Source organism: Hemitrygon akajei, chromosome 14, assembly GCF_048418815.1.
Source record: "Hemitrygon akajei chromosome 14, sHemAka1.3, whole genome shotgun sequence".
Classification (NCBI taxonomy): domain Eukaryota; kingdom Metazoa; phylum Chordata; class Chondrichthyes; order Myliobatiformes; family Dasyatidae; genus Hemitrygon; species Hemitrygon akajei.
The window spans coordinates 58,710,733-58,723,402 of NC_133137.1; the positions used below are offsets into that span (position 1 = coordinate 58,710,733).

At 41.4% G+C, this 12,670-nt stretch overlaps 1 pseudogene; it reads left to right on the forward strand.

Moving 5' to 3' along the window:
* LOC140738189 (1-phosphatidylinositol 4,5-bisphosphate phosphodiesterase zeta-1-like) overlaps positions 1-12,670 on the forward strand; it is a 107,544-nt pseudogene that overhangs the window by 79,756 nt on the left and 15,118 nt on the right.

A 12,670-nucleotide genomic window follows, 5' to 3' on the forward strand; every position in this document is an offset into this window, starting at 1 on the left:
TGCTACCATCAGGGAGGACATACAGGAGCCTGAAGACACATACTCAACCCTCAATAACTTCTTCCCATCTGCCATCAGATTTCTGATTTACAATGAACCTACATACACTACCTTATACACTACGTTATAGTTTATGGTTAATTGGTTTATAGTATATTAATTCTTATAGTTTTAAAATGATTTTGTATTGCACTGTACTGCTGCAGCAAAACAACAAATTTCATAAAATACGTCAATGATATTAAACCTGTTTCTGATTCTGAAGCTGAATGTTCTTGATGAAAAATTGGGCATCTGTGTGAATAGGTTATCGATGATCTAGTCTGCAAGTTTGTACTGCTGATGGCATCTGCCACCACTTTTGTGAAGATGCAGAGCAGTTAGTTTGGATTTGTACAAACCTGTAGATTCATTCATCATTAACCTATTCACAGGGATGCCCAGTTTTTTTTTGAAAAGAAGATACGTATCAGGGCAAATGCCCACGTGGTTGGGTGAAGCCTGATGTTGTAACTGTACTGCAAAAACATGGCTAGGGGCACAGATAGTTCTGAAACACCGAGCTTCAGTACTGCAGTGGGCCTGTAGTCTGGTTCTATCATCCCTTCTGTATCTGGTACTCTCATCTGTTTCTTGATACCTGGTGGAGTGAATCAGATATACTGAAGAATGGCTTCTGTGGAGGATGCAGGAATGGATGATAAGTGGCATTTCTGGGTGGAGGTATTTCTATATTTGTCAGTCTCGTTTGAGTTATAGAAACATAGCCACCAAACAAGGCCCTTGGGCCCACTGAATCCATGGCAACCATCAACTACTAATAAATCCTATATTAATCTCATTTTGTGTTTTTCCCATATTCTCATCAACACCCTCAGATGCTACTGCTTTCATACATATGAAGGATAACTGATAGTGGCAAAGTATCCTAACATCATGATCCTTTCCATCATCAAGGACATCGTCAAGAGGCAGTACCTCAAGGAGGTGGAATTCTTCTTGACATATGGGTACTTTGATAATAAACTTACTTTGACTTTGACCTTTACTTTGAGGGACCTGGAGGGAGAGACAAACAGCATTCTGGGTATTGACTTGTGTGTCTGTGAGGCTGAGGGAATTTTGTATCTGTTTGAAACAAAACCCCAGCAAAGTAAACTGGTTCTGCGAATCCTCTATGATCTCAGCACGGTGGGTTAAACAGTATGTAGAAAGTCTCTTTTCCTAGTCCTAGCTAACAGTTCTCTCTTTTACACTACATTTCTACAACTAACATTTCACAGTATTCTCTGGTTAAGAGTGAGTTGATTTTTTTTAAATCTGCATTTTATCCACCTGGCTTCACAAAATAATAACAACTACCTGGATGATGTTGATTGGAAGTGATGGGGATGAAATGATCATAGTAATTTAAGGTGGCTGTAAGCAGAGTGGAAAAGATGCATGAAAGTTCCTTTCATGCAGAAATCTATGGTAAAGTCGATAGCCTCTTTGCTGTTGAGGATTCTGCGTTCTCATCACTCTATATCTTGCTAACGCTGCACTGCTTTGTGACCTCTGCCCTTCTCCAACGCTGTTCTCTTGTTCACTCCAAGTTCCTTATACCATTCTTAGTGCTCATGCCTTCAGCTGCCTGGTTCCTAACATCTAGAATTCTCTTTCTGATTCCTTCCCCAAGCCCAGATCACAATCACATGATTCCTTTCCCAACCATTGCTCTCAATCACGATTCCTTCCCAAACTGTAGCTCCCAAAGACATGCTTCATTCCCCTAACCAGAGCTCCCAATCACATGATTCCTTCCCCAACCGCAGCTCCCAATTACATGATTCATTCCCCTAACCCAGGGCTCTCAATCACACCAACACCCAAACAAGCTCAATCCTAATCTAATCACAGGGCAATTCACAATGACCAATTAACCTACCCGATACGTCTTTGGACTGTGGGAGGAAACTGGAGGACCTGCAGAAATTCCACCCATTCCACGGGGAGGAGGTGCAGAGACCCCTTATAGAACAGCACCAGAATTGACTTATGAATTCCGAAATGCACTGAGCAGTAACAGCATCACACTAACTGCTATACTACTGTGACACCCCATCTGTCAGTTCCAGACACTGAACTTACTAAACCTCCTTGCAATGAAGAGTTATTGATGTATACCAACAACCATTGTGCTGAGGGAATGGAATCCTTGCTTTGTTCTCTGTTGAGAGAACAGTAGTAATCCTATTTAACAAATACCCCACTATTGTCTTCTTATCTGCACCTATATTACCACAGACTCAATGTATCCAGTAACCAAATACTCTGTTGTCATAATGAAAGTAGTACCTTCACTCATGGTGCACAGGAAGAAGCGATTGTCCTTACTGCTGTTTGTCTGGCCGATTTCCTTATTGAATTTCCATGTTTTATTCCCTTTGCGAGAGTTAAAACACAAGATATTGATCAAGTGCAGGAATACCCGAATGCTCGGCAGCAGAGCCTCTGAAAAGTGGCAGCTGGAGGATGGTGAAGTTGCAAAGTTCAAAGGAGAACTCGATACTCTCAATCTTGAATGGCCCCAGGAAATGGGGGGTCTGAGTCTTTTGGGCTCGTTCTTGAGGGGGATGTCTTTAGAAGAGAGCTAAACCTTCTGCCCAGGCCGAAAATCAGGTGCAAGAATCCGATGGCGATTGGCCATCCTCCGGATGCAGTTGGCTGAATGGAGCAGGGCTGCACGTGTGTCTCTCCAGATCTTGTGGCACTGGCGGAGATGGGCCTGAACAGAAGGCACAGCAATGTCATCTTCATGAGTGGAGATCAGAGGGGGTTGGTAACCAAGGGAGCATTCAAAGGGAGACATTCCGGTGGCGGTGCTGACCGGGGAGTTGTGGGTGTTCTCCACCCAAGCGAGATGGGTGTTCCAGGCAGACAGGTTGTTGGCGGTTACGCAGGGCAGTGCTGCTTCCAAATCCTGGTTAGCTCACTCTGTTTGCCCGTTCGTCTGCGGATGAAAGCAGAATGACAGATTTACTGAGGCTCCAAGGGCTTGACAAAAAGATCTTCAAACTTGAGAGACAAATTGGGGGCCCTGGTCAGAAATAATGTCCGAGGGAATCCCATGAAGGCGGAAGACGTGATGGACGAGAAGGTTTCATGAGCTGTAGGGAGTTTGGGAAGGGCTACGAAGTGCACAGCTTTGGAGAAGTGGTCCACCACGGTGAGTACGGTAGTGTTCCCAAGTGAAGGGGGTAGTCCCGTTACAACATCCAGCGTGATGTGTGACCAAGGGCAACTAGGGACAGGTAGGGTACGAAGCAATCTAGCAGGTGGTCGGTGGGAGGTTTTTCCATGGGCACAAATAGAACAGGCAGAGACAAAGGAACGGTGTCAGCATCCATGGAGGGCTACCAGAAATGTCTCTTCACGAGGGACAGAGTCCGATCGATCCCAGGATGGTAGGCAAAACAAGACGTGTGCCCCCTCTGGAGAACCTGAGATCGAACGGAGTCAGGCACAAAGAGGTGATTTGAGTGTCCATTGTCTGGGTCTGGCTGAGTCCGTTGAGCCTCTTTGACTATGGTCTCGATCTCCCAGGTGAGGGCAGCCACTACACAGGATGGCGGAAGGATGGTCTCGGGGTTGGGAAGGCCCTCCTTGGAAAAGTTCTAAGTTAATAACTCATCTCCTTCTACCTTAGGCCACAAACTTATCAATCACCCTTGATGAGGTATTAACTGATGAGTTATTAACTTCAAACTTTCTGCATAATCACACAGAGTTGAACTGCATGTGCATGTAAAGAGAGCTGTATAACTCATCTCCTCCTACCTTAGGCCACGGACTTATCAATCACCCCTGCTGTGGACACTTTCTAGAGGTCCAAGATCCGTGTGCTCCATGACCACTGGACTAATTGTGTAAATGTAGGAGGGGACTATGTTGAAAAATAAATGTGCTAGGTCTTCTAAATCTGACTCCTTCTACCTTAGGCCATAAACTTATCAATCACCCCTCATATGCTCTAGGGAATACCACCTCTTTTCTGTTTTCATATTTCACTTCTAAGGAAGACCTGCCTGATACATTTCTCAAGAACATTTTCTCTCTTAAGTGTTTGTTTCAACACTTACTTTTCCCAGTGAGTGCAATTTTCTACATGAGGTGTTTAGCAATAAGGGAAAAAAAGATGGAAAATATGCCAAGGAGATTTGTATGAGGATCATAATCTGAAAGTAACTCCAGGGCAAAAGCTTTCAATGAACAATCATATCTCTTTTCCTACTGATTCTGATTGGTTCATTAATATTCCATCACTCAAAGTCATTGCATTTGCTTTTTCTTTTAACTTCAGTGTACAATAAGCCTTATTAATCAGAATACAGCTATGGAAACTTCTCGTATGTTTAGGACTATAACTTGAGTTCTGGTATAAGGGTGCAATGGTGTGAATGGAACACTAGTTCAGAGATAGTTACACAATCATTTCAGACAACAACCACTTTGTAAATTATTTTAATCTGTGCATGTTACACAGATGAGTCTGTAGCACTGGGGTTTGACAGGAACGTCACAGCTAATGTGTATCACTGCTATACCTTGAGTGGTTAGATAGAGAAATATTTTTTTTTCAGAGGACAAACACCATGCGGTGTGTTTGATACAATCCAAAACTAAAGTAAGTATAATAAAAAAGCAAAATGCTATGGTGCAAAAAAATTTCCAAAACCAAATGAAGTCTGCAGAGTGGGAGCAGGGGTAAGGGGTAAGGAGAGACGAGTTGCAGGTTTATACCAAAGGCGATGGTAGGTCAGTATGTGGACCAACTCAGAGGACGAGTAGACAGTGGGATGGTTTTACAATGTTAAATCCACACAATACCACTTCAACAGAGACTGAAGAAAAAGACTTTTTTTAAAGAAGCTTCCTGCCATTTATAATGAACAAAACAAGTCCAATTTTCCTGGCAGACATGCAGCAAGTGTGATAAATGCACCTTATCCTGACCTCTTCTGAGCATGGAGTTCACTGGTGAATCTGTATGTGTCATTGCCACAGACAGCAGGTAAAATTACTTTATGGTCCAAGTGATAATCATTGGATCCAAATGTGTAAGAACTATAAGACCGTCCTACCTAACGTCTAAAAGAAAATGGGGTGGGGGTGGGGCAAACTGGAAGCAGTAAAGTAGCATTTAAAATAACCACTACAATACTCTTCATCAGGCAGGGAAGGTTAAAGTCACAGCATAGTACTGAAGTTTTCTTATTTGTAACAATTTGTTTTCCAAACTTCTGCCTGAATTATGTCCTTTTGATGTGATAAATAGTGTTCATTTCCATGTGCAGTTTCATTGACACCCAACGAAATCCCCTCTCCACTTGTTCGCCAATATCTCAAGGATATACTACATTATTCCAGCTCCTGTACATCTGTAGTTTCCAGAGAAGGAAGTGAAGCCATGGACTTGGACGCACTTCCTTTGCACCCTTAAGCCAGCGGTACTAGGAAGAGTTAGGATTTAAGTCCTGATAGACTTGTCAGGATATAAGTTCTTATATTCTGGGAGAGAAAGTTAATTTAAAAAAGGAAAGAGTAAGAAATGTAGAAAGATCCTAAGCTCAAGATTCAGTGGTTAAGATAAACAGGAAGAGACAAATGAAGAGAAAAGGTAATAAGGAGTGGAGAGAAGGCAGAACTGTCCTGTTTCATGACTATGTGAAAGAATTGAGATTAAATTAGGAATGCTAACTAGAACTGGGTTGGGGTGTGGACTTGTGAGAGTTGGAATGGTCAGGATGTCTGTCAAAACGTATGAAGGGAGAAAGCCATGTGCTGAGGTAATACTTCCCAGAGGAACAGGAAGTTCATGATGTGCCATTGCATAATCTTCATTAAAGAGGAACATCAACAACTCCCATGTCAGTGTTTTCCATTTGATTGCACTCTGTGTGGAGTTTGCATGCAGGCCTAGCGACTGAGAGACTCTCTACATCCTAAGGACATTATGATTGGAAGGTTAGTTAGCCACTGTAAATAAAAAAAGGATGAATGTAAATGAGTACATGATGGCTTGCACAGATTTGATGAACTGAATGGCCTGTTCTTCTTTTGTAAATTTTATGATACACTATTGGGGGAATGGAGGACTAATGTAAATATGTGTGCAAGTGCTAGAACAGACTAATTGGCTGAGGGGCCGGTTTTGTTCTTATAACTGTAATTACATGAATATTATTTGAATTTATAAGCAAAAATATCTTGGATGCAACAACAGTTAGAGAAAAGGTGACCCATGCCTGATGTTCTTTAGATTATTGCTCTAAAGGGAAAGCCATGTCTCTGATATGTCTGATACCACTCTGTTCTGAGTTCTATCATAGGAAGACATTACTGGCAGATAGAGATAAGGATTCAATGATTTGCTCAATGAAGAAATGCAAAATTCTCACTAATTCCAGGGAATCTCTGGCCCATGTCTGCTTAAGGTGAAGGAAGGTTTGCAATGGTATTGAGAAGATCTACTGTGTACATTCAGAATCCTCAGTGAACCTACAAGTCTGGAAGGGGTGCACCACCTCAGTAGACTCATGGACAGATGTATCAGTCTCCTCCTGACCTATTTGTGGAAGTTTCTGTGGTATCCACCATAGAGCAGACAAAATCAGAATGGAAACAAGTGATAGTGAGTCCCGATGAACTACCTCAGAAGAAAGTGCTATGGGCTTCCTTTCCCATGTGGATGACCAGTAAGTGCTTTTGTCAGAAGTGTGGCACTATTTTAAAGAAATGGCATTATATTTGCTTGCTCCCAAGACCTCACTGCTGATGTCCTCATTTCATTTCAAGCCTTTACTGCAGCTCAGAGTTTATGTAATCTGTATCACAGTAATTATAAAATAGAAATTAACAAAATGCGCTATAATAACGTGAATACTGGATAATTTCATTTTATTTATCCTGTTTGGGAAGTGTCATACATGACTGTAGGGTGCCTTCTGGAGTTAGGGTATATTGCAAATATTAATTTCACCAGCAACAAATCTTCAGATTTGAATGTAGATTGCAGATTGGATTTAAAAAGCAGCTCAGATCTATTAGACCTCAGATGCCTGCATATGCATGAATGTGGCCTAGAGTTAGTGGAAATTAACAATCATTTTGGGTGTCTGGAGCGTGGGTGCAAAGAAGGAGGTGTGTAAGAACTATATGTATTTCAAAGGAAGCATTGTAGATACACTGTAACTATAGAACTGTCCTGTAGTTACTTTTCATCTTTAGCATTAAAAAAAAGTCATGTAATATTGAGTCGGGAGGTCACTTCTTACCAGAGTGTCTCAATATGATGCCTGTTTTTGTTGAGTAAAACACTTCTATACCTATTAGCTTCAGTGTCCCTTCTGTTTTCACGTCATAATGATAACCATAATGTGTGTTACATTAGTAGTTTAAGTTTGATCTGAGGTTTACATTTTGGTATGGACATCTTAAATTTTATGGTATATACAGTACATATAGCCAGTCAAATTAAAAGATTTCAAGCATTTGTGAGAGAATCAACTGTTTTATGAAAGCAATTAATTTTCAGTCAACAGTGCTATGAAGTTAGTAAAGCAATCAGGTAAGTGCATGTAAGGATCAATATTTTTTCATTTCCCCTGAAGTTTATACTGAATGAATAAAAATAGATCATGCAATGCTTTCAATTTCTTCCTCATCTTATCATAGAGAACCAGCTTTTACTTACTATATTTATTTTAAAATACGTTGGGATGGTAGTGAATTCAAGTTTGAGAAACATTACCATAATACACCAGATGAGTCAACTTTCTTTGTAATCAACCCTACCGTAGGCACATTATTACAGGCTGCTTCCTGAAGGTGATAGAAAACTCGGAGGAGGATTATGCTTTTGGACTGAAGTGATGTTTGACAGTGCTCTGGGAGGCAAAGTGGAGATGTAGGCAGCGTAGTTGATTCACACCGTAGCGGTGTAGGTTCGATCCTGCGTGAATTTTGGATACTTTCCCTGTGATCATGAGTTCTTTGGTTTCCACACACCTCCCAAATATTTGATGTTTGATAGGTCGATTGGCTGCTGTTAGTTATCTCTACTGCAGGTATCAGGTGAGGGAACTCAGGAGAGTGGTTATGGAATGGAATAGGGATATAAATGGGAAATTAATAGGGACTCAGTGCACTGTGGCTTCCTTCTAGTTCATAAGGCAATAAAAACTGGATCAGTTCTGAACTAGTTGACTTCTCACCTTCAATGGATTATTGGAGAAATTGTGAATATGGAAATAAGCCTGAGCTATGCCTCTCATGGTTCCTTAAGGTTGGCGAGGGGTTGAATGGTTGTGGGGACAAGCTCCCATTGCTTAATTAATTCTCCCCATGGTGTCCGCCTCAAATAACTCCTGACAGCCAAGTCCAGCTCCTGGCCTTCACATGTGGCTTAGCTACTAAGCCCAGCAGAACCATTTCTACTGACAGGAGAAGGGGCAAAGGCGGGTTACTGGTAAAACCAGTAAAAAAAAACAGTCGCTTAAGGCAGAATCAGCTTATCAGCTGAGGATGGCAGCTCATCTAGGAGAAGGGAAATTCTGATCTCAAACCTCTGCTGCCTTGTGGCTATAGCCAGTCATAGAAGTGCTCCAGGAGTAAATCTTGAGGGAAAGTTTGGAACTGGAGTCCCTGAAGCAGTCCTATGGTGAGTTCCACACTGACCGGACACTCCTATGACACCACTGGTGCCAAACTGTATCAATCTCTGCTGTTCCTTTGGATTCATCAGCTGCATGGAGAGGGGGTGCCTGAGAATGGGCAACAGCTTGCTTTCCATATCATTGTGTACTAGCTTGCATATCGACTGACCCTATCCAACAGAGGGCCTCATCCCGATCACCTTTCAACGTTCCAAAGAACAGTAGCATCAGAGGTCTGCCTAGAGGTTCCTTGTCTGTCCAGAAGCAAAATGGAGATATCATTAAAATAAAAAGAATATCAGGTGCATTTTTACAAAAAGATAATGCATTTCATTGCTGGTATTTAAATGTTTCTTCATTCTTTCTTTGAAATAATGTTATTTTAAAGAAAAGATAGTGCCGCAGGCTTTTGTAGATCCAGGCAACTTCTTCTTGTTCATCTATGAAACAATTTATTCTTCTTTTCCCATCTCTTCTGTTCAAGGTGACTGAAGTCCTGCTAGAGTTCATGATCTACAGCTGCAGTTCTCTGGAAATGGTGGGTTCCATACTGGCATTTCAATATCTCGTTAGAAGACGTGCACTTTCGGGGTGTGGCCCAGCAGTTCCTAGCCGATGTTGCCAGCTGAAACGTTGTTGGAGACTGAAACATTGAGACAGCGGGCGCTGTGTGCTGCCATCAGAAGAAATGCGTGAGCGATCCTCTCTCTCTTTTCGATGGGTGAGTGAGAGCCTCCCAGTCCTCGAGTCAGGGGACTCAGAGAAGTGATGCAGAAGATTGTAACATCTGGTCTCCCGCTCTCGTTGTTGCAGGAGAGATCTCTCACTCCCTCAGCTACCAGAGAGCACCTGTCTGAGATATCAAAGTGTTGGATGATGGACAGGAGCTTTTTTGTTCAAGGACTCCTTCAGGGCTTTTGCTAGTGCTTGCTTGGTGGAGGGCGGGTGCTCAGTGCTTTTGCCATTGCAAGTGGGGGAGGAGGAGGGGATGGTCAGTGCTTCTGCTGCTGCTTGTGAGTGGGGGACTTCTGGGCTCTGATGTTTCTGTCAGCCATTCTTTGGGTTGTTTTCTGTTTCATGGATGCCTGCAAAGAGCAAGAATTTCAGGCTGTATACTGTATACATTCTCTGATAATAAATGAACCATTTGAAGTATTTGAGTGTCTTTTCATTCAGTATATGAATCTGTAGCACACAATTCAAAATTCCCATCAAGGATTTACTCTGCAGGCATCAGAAGGAGTCATTCCAACTACAAACCACATGGATTCTGCAATGTTGGCTGTCATATGGGTACGCTTCAGGTTCCACTTCCTCTTCCATCAATTACTTGCGAACAGTTGGCATTGTCCATAAATATTAAGGTCTTTCTAAAGAAGAAGGTAATTTGGCTTCAGTTCTGGCAAATTATCACAACGTTCAACTGATCTTTGTCTTTCCTTCTCTGAAATAGGGATGAGAATAATCTTCCATTCTTTCGCTTTCTATAACAATGTTGAAATGCAGTGCACACTTAAATCCTTGTACGCTTTTGCCTGTCAATGGGATCATGACCAACCCGTGACCTCACTTCAGAAACTTTTTTTCTCATTTCCTCATTAACTTTCGTTCAGTAGATCAAAACTACTTACAAAAAGAGTTCCACATTACTACCACTTCACTGTGGTGCTGACAGACCTACCACATATTGAGACGAATGTCCCTGATAATCAGCGGCAATTGGTTAGATAAAGGGCAATTAGCTGTTTCCCTAATTGGAAATCTATCAAGTCATGTCATACACTCTCAATTTGTTTAAACTCACTTTGCAACCGAGCCTTGTCTGATGTCCTGTTTTGCACATGTGTTGATCAGAACCTTTAGTCGCTGGATAGACCATTTTAACAGTCTGACACAAAGAAGTTGTTTTGAGACCACTTCCTTGTCAGCTGCTATCTAAAGTCCTTGTTATAGGTTAACTTGTCTTGCCCAAGTAATGCCTTGGAATGCAGATACAAAGTTTGCAAATGAATCTCAAAAGTTCTAAGTAAATTTATTATCAAAGTACATATATGTCACCATATACCAACCTGACATTCAATTTTCTTGTGGGCGTACTCAGTGAATCCAATAACCATAATAGAATGAATGAAAGACTGCACTCAACAGGGCAAACCACCAGTGTACAAAAGACAACAAACTGCAAATATGAGAAGATAATAATAATAATCAGCAATAAATATCATGAGCATGAGATGAAGAGTTTTTGAAAGTGAGTCCATCGGTTGTGGGAAGAGTTCAGTGATAGGGCAAGTGTAGTTATATCCCATGGTTCAAGAACCCTATGGTTGAGGGTGATAATTATCCCTAAATTTTGCAGCCTGTTCATGTTAAAAGGGCACAAATTGTAGAATGTTGGCTTAACAAAGTTTGAACAAAAAACCTGGAAACTAAATGTGAGCTTGGTCCGGACGAGAGGACAATAATAAACTCATAAAGATATAAAACACTGTTAAATATCTTTAAGGATGTGAAAGTGTAAACACAAGCTCTTTCCCTCAAGTTACTTTCATATCCCTCAGGATGAGTGGGTGGGATAACATTTCATGTTGGGTGGGGAGCTATTTACATTTATCTCAACCTTACTTGAACTATGAATATAAACTCATCTAATGTATATATATAGCCACACTCGAACAGTTACTGGCACATTGTGTTTTATAGGATTGCTTTTATTTTATATCTACTATGTTTTTTTTGTTTTCTTATTGTGTTCTTTATGCTTATTGTTTTTTATATGTTGCATTGGATCCAGAATAATAACCATTCCATTCTCCTTCACACTTATGCCTGAAAATGATAATAAACAATCTTGAATACTTGCGTACTTGAATACTTTTGTGCACGAGGTTGCATGTAATTATAAGGTTACTAGATTGGGCATGGACCTTCACTGAGGCAAGTCCCAGGACAATGGAGGATGTGGTTATGTCCTTAAGCCTTATTTCATGATCAATAGCACCAAACTGGACCCCCCCGGCTTCCAAACACAACTTTGATCCAGTGATTACTTTAGTACAGGCTTATAGTTTGTATTGCAAAAAATGCATAGAACAAGTTTAATTAATTTACATAACTGTATCAAATATAAGAATATATTTAACCAAATTTAACACACAGAGTTCTGAATGGTGCTTTGATTCCAGCAATTGACTAATGAGGTTTACATGTTATAACAAACATGGGAACAAGTTAAATCAATGGTTCTGGGCTTAAATTTTCAGGGACAGGATGTATATAAACTCTGTGGCCACTTTATTAGGTGCACCTGTGCGTATGTACTGTATAATGCCTGTATGTTGCTTGTTAATGCAAATATCTATTCAGCCAATCAGGTGGCAGGAACTCAATGCATAAAAGCATGCAGACAGGGTCAAGAGATTCAGCTGTTATTTTGACCAAACATCAGAAATGGGAAGAAACACAATTCTCACAATCATTTCCGCAATCCTGGTTGATATGTTACAGAACCTGGGCCTCTGTACCTCACTCTGCAATTGGATCCTCAGCTTCCGAACCGGAAGACCACAATCTGTGCTGATTGGTGATAACATCTCCTCCTCCCTGATGATCAACACTGGTGCACCTCAGGGGTGTGTGCTTAGCCCACTGCTCTACTCTCTATATACACGTGACTGTGTGGCTAGGCATAGCTCAAATACCATCTACAAATTTGCTGACGATACAACCATTGTTGGTAGAATCTCAGGTGGTGAAGAGAGGGCGTACAGGAGTGAGATACACCAACTAGTGGAGTGGTGTTGCAGCAACAACCTGGTACTGAACGTCAGTAAGATGAAAGAGGTGGTTGTGGACTTCAGGAAGGGTAAGACGAAGGAACACATACCAAGCCTCATAGAGGGCTCAGAAGTGGAGAGAGTGAGCAGTTTCAAGTTTCTGGCTGTCAAGATCTCTGAAGAGTTAACCTGATCCTA